This window comes from Chenopodium album, chromosome 9, assembly GCF_948465745.1.
Source record: "Chenopodium album chromosome 9, dcCheAlbu1.1, whole genome shotgun sequence".
NCBI classification, from domain to species: Eukaryota; Viridiplantae; Streptophyta; class Magnoliopsida; order Caryophyllales; family Amaranthaceae; genus Chenopodium; species Chenopodium album.
Window position 1 is genome coordinate 36,083,455 of NC_137842.1, and position 16,196 is coordinate 36,099,650.

Sequence of the window (16,196 nt, forward strand, 5' to 3'; positions counted from 1 at the left end):
TGTTTTCTTATGTTTTGTGGCCTCATTACTTGGTCCGTAATAGTAGCTTATAATTGGACTTCTTTATTAATTGAGCCCTTAATCACCGAATTAAATTCCTTTAACTCGATCTTGGGTCTTAAATCACTAGTAGAAAAATGTACATTTGCGTCGCCATATTTGCGTCACTCATTCTAAGGAGCGAAGCAAATGTTTATTTTTACCATCCTCTTAAGTTATTTGCGTCGCATGTTATTCAAGAAGCGACGCAAAACTCAAGTGCATTTCAGCTTTCTCTCATTTGCGTCGCTCTTATTTATTAAAGCGACGCAATTAATAAACTTATTTGCGTCACTCATTTGTTAACAAGCGACGCAAATAAGTGATTAAGTAATTTGCGTCACACTTTTACTACATGAGCGACGCATATGAGCTGTTTACAATATCATAAACAAGGTTATTTGCGTCGCTTTTTTATAATAAAGTGACGCAAATAACTCTTTTGGCTTTAGGTTTTCTGCGTTTTTTTACCTTAGTTTTTCATCACATACGCCTACATTCACTAAACAAAAAGAAAAAAAAACAAGAGTTCTTCAATTCCAGTGAATTGCTACAGCAAAACACCCACAAATTCGTCTCTGAAATCCAACAAATTAGGCCAAAAAACTGCGATTCCCAGCAAATTTAACATCTAAATTAAAATTGCAGTCAAGTTGAAGCAAATCCGAGCAATTTCGAGCAAAAATTTAGACCAAAAACCCTAAGAAATTCGAACCCTTAAACCCAGAAAAATTGATTGTTTCCGACCAAAAATCCCCCATTTCGAGCAAAAATCAACTCAAAAGCATACGAATTCGAACCCAGAAACCCCAAAAAATTCCTTTTTTAAGATTCATCTGATTTGTGCTTTCTGGAATCCTGATTCGTGTTTTTCTTTGGCGTCCTAGAAATTTTGAGCGAAATTCTGACGGTTACTACAGTAATTCAACTGGAAAGTTCTGGATTTACAGGTATAAACTCAACTATTTCTGGAATTTTACCTGAATTTCTTAAATTGAGTTAAATTAATTTATTAGCTTTAAAACTTCAATGATGTTTTTTATATGTGTTTTTTTTAAATATTGATTACTCGGTCTATGAAGTATTTTCTGGATTGTAATATTTTACTTGTTTGGGTAAGATTAATAAATATGGTGAATGAAGCCACAACCAATATACCTGGTTGGGAAAATCTGTAATTACATTATAACACATTCTCTGAGGATAACATACATTCATGGAAATTCTTATATAAAGCATAGGACTGCTATTGAGATTTTGTTAAAGAGCAAAGTTGCATATGAAGTGTTGCAGTGGTGCAGAAGATATATGAACAGAGAAGATAGAAAAACGCGATACATGAGTGACAGTCAGACAGTCCATTCGTGGTGCATAATTGCATTCTTATAGAAATGTGTATGGGTTCTGAAATTTGTGATCAGTGTTAATTATATTTCCCATATTTATGATAATGTTACACTCCAAATGACACCAAAAAAAAAAATATTTTACTTGTTTTTTCAATGTGAATAATATTTAAAAGTAAGTGATATTTAATAAAATAAAATAAAATAAATAAATAAAAAATCTAGGTGAAGTCATTTAGAAGTAAAATTGAAGTTTTTGTCTATCTGAATTGACTACTTTTTAGTTCTAGCAGTTTTTACATTTACTCCCTTTGTCCGGATGATCAGATTTGGTTGTCATGACTTATGAGCATATAGTCCAATTACGCTATCAACATGACTATTAATTTGGTGATTGGAGTCGGTGAGTATTGGATAATTGTTTTCTTTTTGTTCGCATCGGAGAAGTATGGAAAATCTCATGTGAAGTATGTTTGGGTTTATCTATGGCACCGATCTCGAATACTGCATAGGGAGACAATAGACGATTACGGAGTGGTATTTCTATTGATTGATTTGGCTGCTTGTGCCGCGTTACGTGGCAACACATGATGTTTGTCAAACTAAGTACACCAGTCAAATATTTTGTTTACAATATACAGAAAACTTATGATCCATATTGAATTTCAGATTATTTTAAGTTGGACTATGATATCCAGATCATTTGGCGAATATGTTTGTTTATATATGTGTTTTTTGGGACTCGCTGATGCATGTCCAATGGTTTTATAAAATTTGAATTTTATAATATATATTGCGAGTTCACTTCAAGTTCAATTTTCTGTGGTGATACTATGAAATCTTGTTGCCTGACCATTGTAATTGTATTAGATTTGCTGTGCTCTTGATTGAAAAGAGAGATGAAGAAGGGCAATTACAAGTATTATCAGCTGCACTTGAGGTAAAATACTAAAATCCTCTGGTTCCTTTCAACTGCCCTTTGTATTAAGTTTCTGTCTTATGTGTTGATGCAATTAAAACTATAGCAATCTTATAATGCTTGCTCAGATTCAACTGTTCAATGGGATCATTTTGCATTTATGTTTGAGAATGTAGGAATATATTAATAAATTTTGATTGAATACAGTGGCCAACAATTACTAAATCTATTTGGAAAACTTAAAAGATAATTTAAAATCGAGGAGTATTTGCGATGCTCATGGATTCAGCTTACAAATTGTTTAAGTATAATAATGCAGAAGTGCTACTTTTATAGTTTTATTTGCTGGGTAAAAAGTTTGATTTATTCTCTGGTTGCAGATTGCTGAAGCAGAGAGTATTGATCTAGATTCAAAATTTCGTGCCCTGGTTGCTATTGGATCATTGGTATGTTGTCTTCTTATATCTGTTGTGTTATGAGAATGCCACAGCCCACTGGGTAATGTCAAGAGATACTTTCAAGTATAAAGGGGTTGTTTTTAACTTTGATGGCAATAAAACATTAGCTTTGCAGCTGTTATAAGGTTGTTAATTCATTGGACTGAAAATTTCACATACTTTAGGCGACAAAAAGGTACTTCCCATCCGTTGGACCTAGCTAAGGTGACCTTCAATCAGTCATCAAGTTAAAAAAAACTATAAATCAATATCCCATCCATTAAACAACCACCTTGTTCAACCCTTAATTAAAAAAAAAAATTCAAAATAACAACTAGCATTTATTTCACATGGCAGATTAAGTTGGACCTAACATTTAACACTCGTTTCAGGTCTTCAAGTTTTACACCATGATTGGCTAATAAGCAATGCCGAATAACAACTTTTATGTCACATGGCAGATTAAGTTGAATCAACTATGTTGGTTTAATATATGTAATTTTTTATGGCAGATTCTTAATTATGCGGAAGTGAATTCCACAAGTTGCTCGAGGTTCTGGTTGTGGACAAACGATTAAGGCGGTAGTACGCATACGAGATTGTCTTCACTTGTGGTATATATATCTGAACCATTCTTTGCAATATTAACCAATTTGTTCTAGTTAATTGGTATAATGATTGTGAATTGTATGAGATTTTTAATTGTGATATAATTGATTGGAATTGCAATAATACTTGCATCATTGGCTTAGATACCCGTTCAGGGCTTACTCATTAGGAGTAAGTCTTGAATAGTCCCCGGTTTCAAATGTGTAGTGCTTTTCTAAGTTTTAAGGCATTAAGTGGACAATCTAGGGGAAGTAAATTGACATGGCATTTGGGACAGGTTACCTTAATTTCTTACCCTAACTTTTAGTTTCTTAATAATTGAAGTATAGCAATTTAATTCAACTTACAAATATATTACATGTAGTGTCCTCAACAATTGGGTGGACGTGAGTGTGGCTACTACGTCATGCGTTATATGTACGAAATACTTGAACATCACCATAGCAGTGAAGATCTTATTCAGGTATGAGTTGTCAAATATTTCATTTTTGTTTGATAAATACAATTTGATGTTAGCTACAATCTTGAATTAAAACTTTCCTCTTGTATATTTGTTGTGTTGATAGGATTTTTCAAGAACTACACCGTACACCGAGGAGGAGATAAATAAGATCCCAGATATTTGGGCAGAGTATTTTATATGTAATGTTGAACTTTAAATTTACCACTTAGCGCATGTTTGACTCTTGTTTTGGATTATAGGCTTGAAATGAAGTAATTTGGTTAATTGGTGTTGGGATGATAAGTATAATGTCTATGATATTGAGATGTAAATTATTGGACAGGTTGTTAATATAATGCCGTCATTCCCAATTTTATGGGTAGGCCAAATTACAAAGGAGACTTTGCCGAAATTTACATTTGCATTATTCAATAATATTGCATTTTAATTTCAATTATATTAGCGTTAGCATATTACTTTATACCTAGGAAAACAGGTACTACAAAAATATACAAGGCAATTATTATATTATAATTAAAAAAAAAAAAAATTCACCTCATTTGCGTCACTCATTAAACAAACAAGTGACGCAAATACAGCAATTTTGTATTGTCTACTCAGTCATTTGCGTCACTCCTATATAAACAAGTGACGCAAATAACAAAACATAAGTTTATTGGAAGAGTTATTTGCGTCGCTTGTTTATAAAGGAGAGACGCAAATAACAAAAAAGTTTATCTTAAGAGTCATTTGCGTCGCTTGTTAATAAATGAGCGACGCAAATAACTAAAAATATTTATCAGAAAAGTCATTTGTGTCGCTCTTTTATAAAAGAGTGACGCAAATAACAAAAAATAAGTTTATTTGAAGAGTTATTTGCGTCGCTCCTTTATAAAAGAGTGACGCAAATAACAAAAAATAAGTTTATCAGAAGAGTTATTTGCGTCGCTCCTTTATTAAAGAGTGACGCAAATAACAAAAAATAAGGTTATAAGAAGAGTCATTTGCGTCGCTTATTTATAAAGGAGCGACGCAAATGACAAAAAATAAGTTTATCAAAAAAGTCATTTGCGTCGCTCGTTTATAAAGGAGCGACGCAAATGACTCTTATTTGCGTCGCGAGCAGTTGCGTCGCTCATAGAAGCGACGCAAATACACTATAAATGAGCGACGCAAATAAGCCTTTTTCTACTAGTGAATATACGGTCATAAAATACGATAAAACTCCAATATCTTTGTAGTGGCTTAATAAGCTCGGAAATTGTCATAAATTTGCAAATTCCTACTAAATAATACCAACTCTACAAAAACACTAGAAAATGTATATTAGTAATAAAAATAGCTATGTAGAGCTCAAATAAGCACAAATATGACCGTGGGACGGGGAATAAAATATATATAAAATAGACTGATCAAACTCCCCCAAGCCAAACCTTTTCTTGTCCCTAAGCAAAGTAATGAATAAATAAATCAATACTTCACCCCCAAAATAATTTAAATCAATAAATATAATTCAAGGTAAATCTGACAAATAAGAACAATGAACGCTCAACCTACTAGTCGACTCGAAATATGTTAAGTCATAACTTGCATTGATTAACAACACTTTCACATTTACACAAATTCTATGCACAAGGTCGGAAGGTCTTTAAAGCTTGTAATGTAAGGCTAGGGAAAATTTGGGAGTATGTGAGACAAAAGCTATGCATTAAGGGAGCTAAATCCTAATCAACCCATGATCAAAAATAAATGATGATCATACATCTCCAGCAACATAACTAACTCCAACAAAAACCACAAAATACCACTCCAATCATCATAAACAATCCCAACACTTACAAAATTCACTCATAAAAATATGATAATGTAGAACTCGAGTGAAATACAAACTTTGAACTCATTCTTTTTTTCTGTTTTTAAAACTTGAATTTTTGTTTCTTTTTTTTTTTATTTTTTGAACAACCTTAAAATAGAACACTTGAGCATTTATTTTTTTTCTTTTGCTCTTTTTTTCTTTTTAACTCATATTGAAAATTTAAACTTTGAAACACAACATCAATATTTTCCAATCAAAAATCAAAGAACAATCACTCTTCTTTTATTCCCACATTGTGCAAATAATGTGCACACCACAACTCCCTCACCTCACCAACTAATAGCTCCCCCAAGCCAAGCTTGGGACTAGTAACCAATGGGCTCATATAGGCTCGTAATGTGGCTAAATAAACAATAAAAGGGCACAAGAAACAACATGGGTAACAAGAAGGGAACAAATGTATCTAAATACTTTGAAGGCTATCTAAAAGAATGAACGCCTTCGTCCTCCTCATGTGCATAATAATAAGTCATGAAACACTACTCATAGTTGCAAATCAATACTCAAATTCATTGACATACCAGGAATTATGGAACTATCACACATTTCCTAACCAAATCAACTAGTCAAGCAATATATTCACAAGTAGTTGGGCAAAATTGACGCATGTTAAGGTTTCAAGGCAATCAAATATCAAATCATGATCAACTAATCTACAATATTTATCATCAATAACCAAGAATCAAAATAATTTCGAAAAATTTTAATCAAGGGGCACAGGGAAACATGATTTATTAATCATTGGAATGTATTTTTAAAATCTAAACTAAGGGAGCAATAAAAATCTAAACTAAGGGATCAAAAAAAACTATACTAAGCACACCAAAAGGAAAATAAATAAATAAATAAATAAAATAAAAAGAGAGAGGGTGAAAGATATACCAAACGCACACGAGAACCTCCCCCCAAGCTAAATCAGACAATGTCCTCATTGTCTTAAAGGGAAGCTAGTAATCAAGGTGACTACTCTTCATCATCACCACATCAATGTCACCAAAGCCTCGAGGATTGCAATGCATCTCTTTGGAACAAAATTGGGCAAGAAAGAAACAAAGTGTTAGTGGGAAAAAGTCCACATTTGAGTCAGGTTCACTATTCTAATTATAACTTTTGATACATAAATGATAATACAAATATTCTAATGGCATTGGAAACTAGACTTGAAGAGCTTTCTAATGAAAGGTCACACGCAAAAATCGGATAAGAAACGCAAAAGTTATGGCTTGTCAAAGTTGACGAAGTTTGCTGACCCCTACGCGCGCCTGATTGGGCGAGCTCTGCCCGATCGAGCCCGTGCTACTGATTTGACGGGGGCAGCTTGCTGCTGCTAATTGCCCTGGGATTCCTTTAGCCCTTCGATCTTTTCTAGTATCTCTGCACAAAATCACACTCCCACAAATATAAGATATACTCTCCTCTACCTCTCTAAAACAAAACAAAAAGAAAACACACAAACAAATTAAAAAAAAAAACTAAATAAAAAGCAACAAAATACGGGCTGCCTCCCGCAAAGCGCTAGTTTATCAAGGTCCCGCTCGACCATACTCCTTCTCTCAATCGGAAGAATTCAATGCCTTGAGTAACTTATCAAACGCTCCTTCAAACATTTCATTAAGCACTATATAGGGCTTAATAGCAAGCACATTTATCCCTGCAAAGAAAACGTTAGGAGCACATAAAGAGAACTTAAGGTAGAAGGAAAATCAAAAGAGAGAGATGAAAATACACCACAACCTTCTACTTCCTCCGTTAAAAATTTAGAATTAATAGAATGAACATGGAGGTAGTCATTGTCTTTATCATCCAATAATGACTTGAAAATTCCACACTTACGAATAACCTCATTATCAACAAAGGAATTTTCAACCACCGTTTCTACAACTAATGATTTTTCAATCACCGATTTGTCAACCAATGATTTTTCAACCACAAATTCTATAACCGATGGTTCTTCATCCTCAATAACATTCATATTATTATAGTGTCCATAGAATTTTTCATCAAGAGCCTTCCAATAACTTTCATTAGCAACTAATTGTTTCCGAATATGATCATATGTATATGGAAATACTCTAAAATCATCCGGAGTACGCACAAAAAACTCACTATAAGGGCATTCAGGATTTTCATGACAAAGACGTTGACAACTACAATAGTTAGGTGCTGCATAAAATTTATATAACTCTTGTAGTGACATAAGCATGGATATTTCAACTCATAAAAAAAATTAAAAATTAAAAAAAAAAACAATAATGAAAAAAAATAAATTAAAAATAATCTAGACTCTAATAATAATTAGAAATAAAAATAAAACCGTCTCCCCGGCAACGGCGCAAAATTTTGACAGGGTAAAGTCGTATCCCCTAATCAAAAGTAAATCCTAAAATCACTAACTAAAATAGATAAGGAAGTAGGGTCGAATCCACAGGGAAACGAGTCTTTTTATTCCTAACTAATTAATATAATCTAGATTATAGAGTAACAAATTATTATTATCGAAGGGAAACTAAACTACAAAGAGTAAAAGTGGGAAAGAATAAAAGTAGGAGGAGAAACAATGAATAAAAGGCCTAGGGCATAGGTTCACCAATAAATAATATTCCAAGGTAAAACATAATAATCAATCATCAATGCATACATTAATCAGATCATAAAGGGCTTTCGCTACGTATTACAATCACACAATTAATTTACCGGTATTAAATCTCATCTCTCGAATCTCGACTTAACCATTTATAAATTAACCTGCCTATTAAAATTAGACATAAACATCAATTCTCATCTGTCGAATCTCAAATCAATATTGTCAAACTCATGCATAAAAGATCATGCCTAATCTAGTCACAGAGCATTAAATCAATCAATAGGAAATTAATTAAGCATTGACAATCAACAACAATAAATTACCCCTTCATATTATTTATGGATCCCCACAAACCCTAGAAAGAAAACTACTCACACATAATTAAATCTAAACTAAACAAAGCAATTAAACAAGACATGATCAAGGAAAGAGATTAAATAAAGGATGGAATTAACCAAGAGTTGTAGAGAGAGAAACAAAAGAGAAAAAAATACTAAGAGTTTAATTAAGAGGAGAGAGAGAGAAAAGTTAGAGAGAGAAACAAAAGAGAAAAAAAAACTAAGAGTTTAATTAAGAGGAGAGAGAGAGAAAAGTTAGAGAGAGAAAGAGAAAAGAAAACTAAATTAAAAACTAAAACTAATTAATAAGAAAACTACCTAAAACTAAAGCTTGGAGAACCTAACCCCCCACGTACTACTACTCCTTTTATAAGGAAAAGTCAACTAGAAACTTTTAGTTTCCTATTCCTAATAAAACTCAAACTACAAAGAAACTAATACTCAGAAACCGCCTCTCGTCCGCAATAACAAAAGTATGGGCCCAAAACTATAGCAGCTAGCAAGCCTACTTAAATGCTTGGCCCAAAATAATTACACCAACAATTGAACAATTGCAAGCAGCGGCAATACATCTACGCCCGATCGGGCCGAATCCCGATCGACCGGGCCCGTCTGAAATCACGCCTAGCAGACCTGTTGTGATATCATTGGGGCTTCTTTCTTGAGCCTTCTTGTTTACTCTTGGACCTTTGTTGTTTGTCTTATGTTTTGTGGCCTCATTACTTGGTCCGTATAAGTAGCTTATAATTGGACTTCTCTATTAATTGAGCCCTTAATCACCGAATTAAATTCCTTTAACTCGATCTTGGGCCTTAAATATACGGTCATAAAATACGATCAAACTCCAATATCTTTTTAGTGGCTCAATAAGCTCGGGAATTGTAATAAATCTGCAAATTCCTACTAAATAATACCAACTCTACAAAAACACTAGAAAACGTATATTAGTTATAAAAATAGCTCTTTAGAGCTCAAATAAGCACAAATATGACCGTGGGACGGGGAATAAAATATATATAAAATAGACTGATCGCCCCTCCTACTTCCATCACGGGGGTACGAGCTTTTCTTGGCATGTCGGTTTTTACCGGAGGTTTATCAAAGATTTTTCATCAATTGCCAAACCTTTGACCGAATTACTCAAAAAGGAGGTTGTTTTTATCTTCAATGGGGCTTGCCTTGAGGCATTTCGTAAGCTCGAGGAAGCCCTCGTTTCTTCTCTTGTTGTGCAAGCTCCGGATTGGAGCTTTCCTTTTGAGCTAATGTGCGATGCTAGTGCCTTTGCAGTAGGTGTCGTTCTTGGTCAAAAGAAAGAAGGGAAATCATGTGTCATCTACTATGCAAGTAGGACTCTAGATGAGGCTCAAATGAATTACACAACAACGGAGAAAGAGATGCTAGAGGTAGTGTTTGCATTCGATAAGTTTCGGTCCTATCTAATATGCTCAAAAGTTATTGTGTACACGGATCACATCGCGGTGCGATATCTCATGACCAAGAAAGAAGCAAAGCCTTGCTTTATTCGTTGGGTTCTCTCTCTCCAAGACTTTCACATGGAAATGAGGGACAAAAAGGGAGCTGAGAACTATGTAGCGAATCATTTGTCTAGGCTACCTTTTGAGAACAAGGAGGATGTACCGATTAATGATGAGATAGGATTCGAGGCTCTCATGGCTTTGGTGTCAACTTCTACCCCTTGGTACGCGGATATAGCCAACTATCTTGCGTGTGGTCGTTCCCCCGGAGTATTCTTCTCAACAAAAGAAGAATTTTTTCAAGGAAGTGAGAAGGTACTTTTGGAATGACCCATACCTATTCAAGCAATGTGGAGATGGCCTTTATCGGAAGTGTATTCCAGATCATGAAATTCAAGGAGTTCTTGAGCATTGCCACTCACTACCATGTGGAGGACATGGTGGTGTTGACAAAACAGTGGAAAAAATCTCTCAATCTTTATTGTGGTGGCCGACAATGCATAGAGACGCCTGCCTACCAATACGTTGCGCAATGTGATAGATGTCAAAGGAGCGGAGGCATTACCAAGAGGGACGAAATGCCCCAACAAAGTGTTTTAGAAGTTGAACCCTTCGATGTTTGGGGGATGGATTTTATGGGGCCTTTCGTTTCTTCTAGTGGAAATTTATATATCTTGGTAGCGGTTGATTATGTGATGAAATGGATTGAAGCCATACCCTCACCTACCAATGATCACAAGGTTGTGCTTAAGCTTCTAAAGAAGATCATTTTTTATAGGTTTGGAGTTCCGAGGGTGCTAATTAGTGATGGAGGCTCCCATTTCGCCAAAAAGAAATTTGAAGCTCTTCTCAAGAGGTATGGCGTTCATCACAAGGTTGGATTACCTTACCACCCTCAAACTCAAGGACAAGTGGAGGTCTCGAATCATGAAATCAAAAATATTCTTAAAAGGATGGTGAACAAATCAAGGAAAGATTGGTCTCTCAAACTTGATGACACACTATGGGCTCTTAGGACGGCATACAAGACTCCAATCGGCATGACCCCCTATAGGTTGGTCTATGGAAAGGCTTGTCACTTGCAGCTTGAATTAGAATACAAGGCTTGGTGGGCCATCAAAGAGCTAAATATAGATTTATCGTTGGCCGGTGAGAAGAGATTGCTTAAGATCAATGAACTTAAAGAGCTTAGAGATGATGCTTATGAGAGCTCAAGGTTATATAAGGAGAAGACCAAAAAGTGGCATGACCAACACATTCGAAATAAGAACTTTCAGGTTGGAGACAAGGTTTTTCTTTTCAACTCAAGGCTTCGTTTATTTCCGGGTAAACTCAAATCAAAGTGGTCGGGGCCTTTTGTGATATCAAAGACTACTCCTTATGGCTCCTTTGAGTTAGATGCGGATGGTAACAAGTTTATGGTTAATGGTCATCGTTTAAAGCATTACTTTTGCAAGGAAGAAGTTGGTATCATTGAATGTATAATGCTTGATCCTTTGGATCCCAAGCCTCCCACTTGAAGAATTTTCCTCATGGTCAAGCTAGTGACCTCATAAAGAAGCGTTTCTCGGGAGGCAACCCGAGTTTCTAACTCCTTTCTATATATTTTTAAAATATTCCGATTTCACTTTCTTCTTTGAATTTGAATTTCATTTTTCCCCTTTTGGATGATAGGTGTTTTGATGATGAAGGAGTAAAGGATTTTCTATATCGAAGATGAGAGGAGAAAGAAATTGAATTTTTCTCTGCACGACCCAATGCGCGACTCCTGTGCGGGCGCGCAGCCCTGTCAGAACCCGCACACTTTATTTCAAATTGGAGATTTGAGACAGAAGGTTTGCGCGACCTCTGTGCGGGCGCGCAGGGAACGGTGTGCGAGCACGCAAGCACTGTCAGAACCCGCACACTTTTAATCAAAATTGGAGAATTGAGGCAGTGAGTCTGCGCGACCTAGTGCGCGACTCTTGTGCGGGCGCGCAGAGCTGGGAAAATCGGGTTTTAACCCCTTCTTCCCCATTTCGCCCTCATATTTTCACAACCCTTATTTCATGCCCTCTTCTGTCTCCTCACAAACTCAAACCCTAACCTTCCAATTTCACCCATTTCTCACAAATTCCATTGATTTTCCTTCAAACCCATCAAAATTTTTCACTCTACTCACAAATTTACCCACTTTCTCTCTCCAAAATACCCAAAAATCCTCCATTTTCATGGTGTGCAAGCTTAGTTGAAGGTGGTATTCTTGGGGGTTCTTAGTGGTGTTCAAGCTTCTACTAAGTGGTATAACTCAAAATTTTTCTATTTTATTACTTAGTTTCACTTGTTTATGCAAAATTTTTAGTTATTAAGTATGGATTAGCTTGAGTGAGTTTCATATTATTTTGATTTTATTTGTTAAGGATTTGTTGGTTATTAGTGTGATATTTAGTGATTTTGGGACATTGTTGTTAACAATTATTGATTTGGAAGCTATTTTCATGGAATCAAGTTGAGCAATTTTGTGTTCGTATTGATGATAATGCAACTATTTTCATGAAAATTGCTTATTATCATAATGTATTGTGATTGAGTCCTTTGTTGTTGATTCTAGTTGTTTTTGGATTTATATTTGTGTGGTTAGTTGTTGGTAGTAACCTTTTTGCAGATTGTTAAGGCTTGGGTTGTTGTTGTTGTGTTTCAATTATTGGTTAAGTTCGAAGGGAGTTCTCTTTTGGTTTGGTTGTTTGTATTGCTTGAGACCACAATGAGCAAAAGGAAGAGTAGAAAGGAGCCCAGGTTAAGGGTTGAGGAACCGAGTACTCAAACTCAACAAACTCAAGCTCAAGGACCAAATGTTCCCCCTCGATTGAGATTCTTTAACAAGGTCCATGCTACTTTCTTGAATGACCTTCAAGGACGAAAGCTAAACCCCTCGAGACACTATGATCAACGCTCCATGAGAGCTTTGGGGATTGACGATGACATAAGGTCGCTCCTTGAAAACTTAGGGATGAGTGAGTTCATCAAGCATCAATTTCGATCATATAAAGAGCCCACCTTCGAATTCTTGGCCTCATTTGAAAATGAGCCTTATGGGAACAACGACTTCCAAATTTCCTTCTAACTGTTCAACAGCTAGCACACTATGACTCTTAATGATCTCAATACATTGTTGTATTTGAACCCCGAGGCGGACCTCCTTGCCCCTTCATTGAGCATATTCCCAGAGTACGATGCATTTCGATGGTGGCAAACGATTACCGATTTTGAAGAGTTCAACACTTGGTATTTGGTGGCCAACCATATTATCCACCTTGTGCTCCGTATCCTTCACCGCATTCTGGGGTTTGCAGTGTTTAGCAAGCAAGACTTGAGTAAGCTCTCGCATGAAGAGCTCTTTACTTTGTGGGATGCTACTAGGGAGGAGTTGAGAGGGCGGCTTAACATGGGGTACTGGTTCGTCATGTGCTGCGAGGCAATCAAGTTGGGTCACAAGACGGGAGAAATTGCCCTTGGTGGGATGATTACAAGGATTGCCAAGAAGCTTAACTATGAACGCTTCTTCCCCTCATGCACTCAAATTGGGTCCGACAAAGATCTATTCATTGACATACAACAAATGAGAAGGTCAGGGTTCCTCCAAGGAACTTCAGATGCCAACAATTTTCATGCTTGGATTGTTGACCGAGAGCACCATTGTATCTTGCCTTACCCCAGCCGTACATCCTTGGAGCGGAACGCTAGGAATGTATGGAAAATTACGCGAGACAATGGTATGTTACCCACTGCTTTGGGTGGCGCAAGGAATATGGTAGTCGAGCAACAACAACAACAACAACAACAACAACAACAACAACAACAACAACAACAACAGCATCAACAACAACAACAATAACAACATCATCAACAACAGCAACAACATCAAGGCATGAGTAGCCTTGAACAACAAATGATGAGCATGCAACTTGGCATGTAAAGCCTGATGGAGAACCAACAGGGTATGTTTATGCAAACCCAAGCTCTCTATGGTGCGGTCGTGGATAGGGGTGAGGTCACCCCCCCCCCCCCCCCGGTAAATTACCCCTATTGGCCACCCCAACAAGGCCCGGTCCCTCAGTGGCAGGGATCGCAACCTACTTGGCCCTATTGGCAAGGGCCCTCCTCCCACGGTGTTTCCCAGGTAGACTACCCGACGAAAACCAGGTACGATTATCGTGCCATGGGGGGGAACGATTTTAGGGGTGACCCCAACTATCCATATGTCGACCCTACCCACCCTTCTCCTCTTCAGCTTCCCGCCCCTTTTGACCCGTTGCCTCAATGGCAACAAGACCTCTTTCGAGGTCACTATGGTTGGCCTCCGGGTTTCACCGGTGGTTGGGACCCACACGGCATCCCTTCGGACGGTTTCTCTTACGACACCAAAAATGATGGAGAAGATGATGAAGCTGGCCCTAGTGGCCACTAGCCCCCCCTTGTTCTTTATTTCTCCCCTTTGCCCCCTCCCAATGTTTTAATTTGGCGCACCGTGGACGGTGCATTGTTTTAGTGTGGGGGGGTGTGTAAGAAGCAAATGGATGTTTTTTGATAGTGTGGGGGAAGGCTTGTCATCATGCTAACGTGGGGGGGACTTCATTTTAGGTGGTAGAGCTTACATGGTTCGGTTGGCTTTATCATGTTTTGATATTGATTTATCTTCTTGATTGTGATGATGATGTCTCTGGGTGATATTGATACGCTTTTGCTGATGAATTTTCAAGTGTTTGTGTAGGTGATGGCGCTCCTACGAAGAAAAATCCAAACTCCCGATAATCCAAATTTCCCTTAATCCAATTTTTTTTTAGATTGTTTTATTTTATTTCTATTTCTTCATTTTGTTTAAACTTGTAGTTTCCTTCTTTGATTTTTAACTTTTATTTATTTATTTTTGTTTTATCTCAGTCGTTTCTTTAGTTTTGGCTCACTTTTCAACCTTGGAAATGGAGATAAAGGAAGTTAAGGGGCAAATCGAGCCCCCTCGGTGAGGCTCGATGAGATTGCATAATTTATCTTGTCTTCATTTAAAGCGGCGTTTGGTGAGACCTTTCCTCTCTTTTATTTTCTTTTTCTTTGGGTGTTTAGCTTAGGTTTAGCTTAGGAAGAAGTTGAATGGTTCGAGGATGTTTGCTTTTGGTTCTATGGAAGCTGGGATCGTTGATGTTGTTATCGAACGATCACTTGTATGTGATCGGGATTAATAGGTCGTTGGTTCTACTAACCCTAATCAAATTAACAATTTATAATGCCTAAACTTACACTAAACTAGTTAGTGGCAAGTAAAGGGTCGAACCACTAAGGAAGCTCACTCGTCCAACATCAATATCACTAATGCAAGAGTCAAGAGGGGAAATGTTTTTGTTGATATATTGGATAAAAAGCACTAAAACTACGAATAAGCAAAGATAAAGACGAATAAAATCAAGAGAGAACAACGCTAGGGATACGGGGGTGTCAAACATGATTAGAAAAAAGGGGAATAATCATAGTTATCATGAAGAACATGCCAAAGAACACAAGATCCTACCTAAACAATTCATTCTCATGCAATAGTCTAGGCAAATCAATGAAAGAGGTCTATGCTAATTAGGATCATTCTCATGCATCCCATTAGGCACAAGCTAACCAAGGAATAAAGGGGCACAATACATGGAACTCCATTTTTAACAACTCATTCTCATGCAATCATTAAAATAGAGGTGATCTAAATCTAGTTCAAATCATTTTCATGCATTTAAACTAGAAGGCAATCAAATAAAGTGCTACAATAGTCTCAAGTCAATAAAAATCATATCTTTCATCAATTTAAGGCATGTAATCAATCCACTATCATCATTCATCCAACATTCAACACATATTTTCCACCCCCTTCCCCTAGCTAAAAGATTAGCCTAGAGAAAGGAGATTAAACATAATAGCAAAACCAAAAATATATTCAAGAAACACAAAACAAAACATGATTAAAAACAATGAAAACAATAATAACTAGATGAACTAAAAAGACTAACAAAAATAAGCAACAATAAAGCAAATAAATAAAGCTAAAGGAAAGGATTAGAGATTACTAGAGAGAGGATTAATGAAAGATGAAAACTTGAAGGAATTGCTTGATTGGA

The 16,196-nt window shown here is 36.4% G+C and overlaps 1 long non-coding RNA gene across 1 annotated transcript; it reads left to right on the forward strand.

The window, feature by feature from the left end:
* The first annotated feature begins 408 nt into the window (after positions 1 to 408).
* Positions 409 to 4,273, forward strand: LOC145559729 (uncharacterized). Its single transcript, XR_014092906.1, has 6 exons — positions 409 to 989; positions 2,256 to 2,325; positions 2,685 to 2,750; positions 3,254 to 3,355; positions 3,715 to 3,813; positions 3,917 to 4,273. It is a non-coding gene; the product is annotated as an uncharacterized LOC145559729 (long non-coding RNA).
* Positions 4,274 to 16,196: the final 11,923 nt, after the last annotated feature.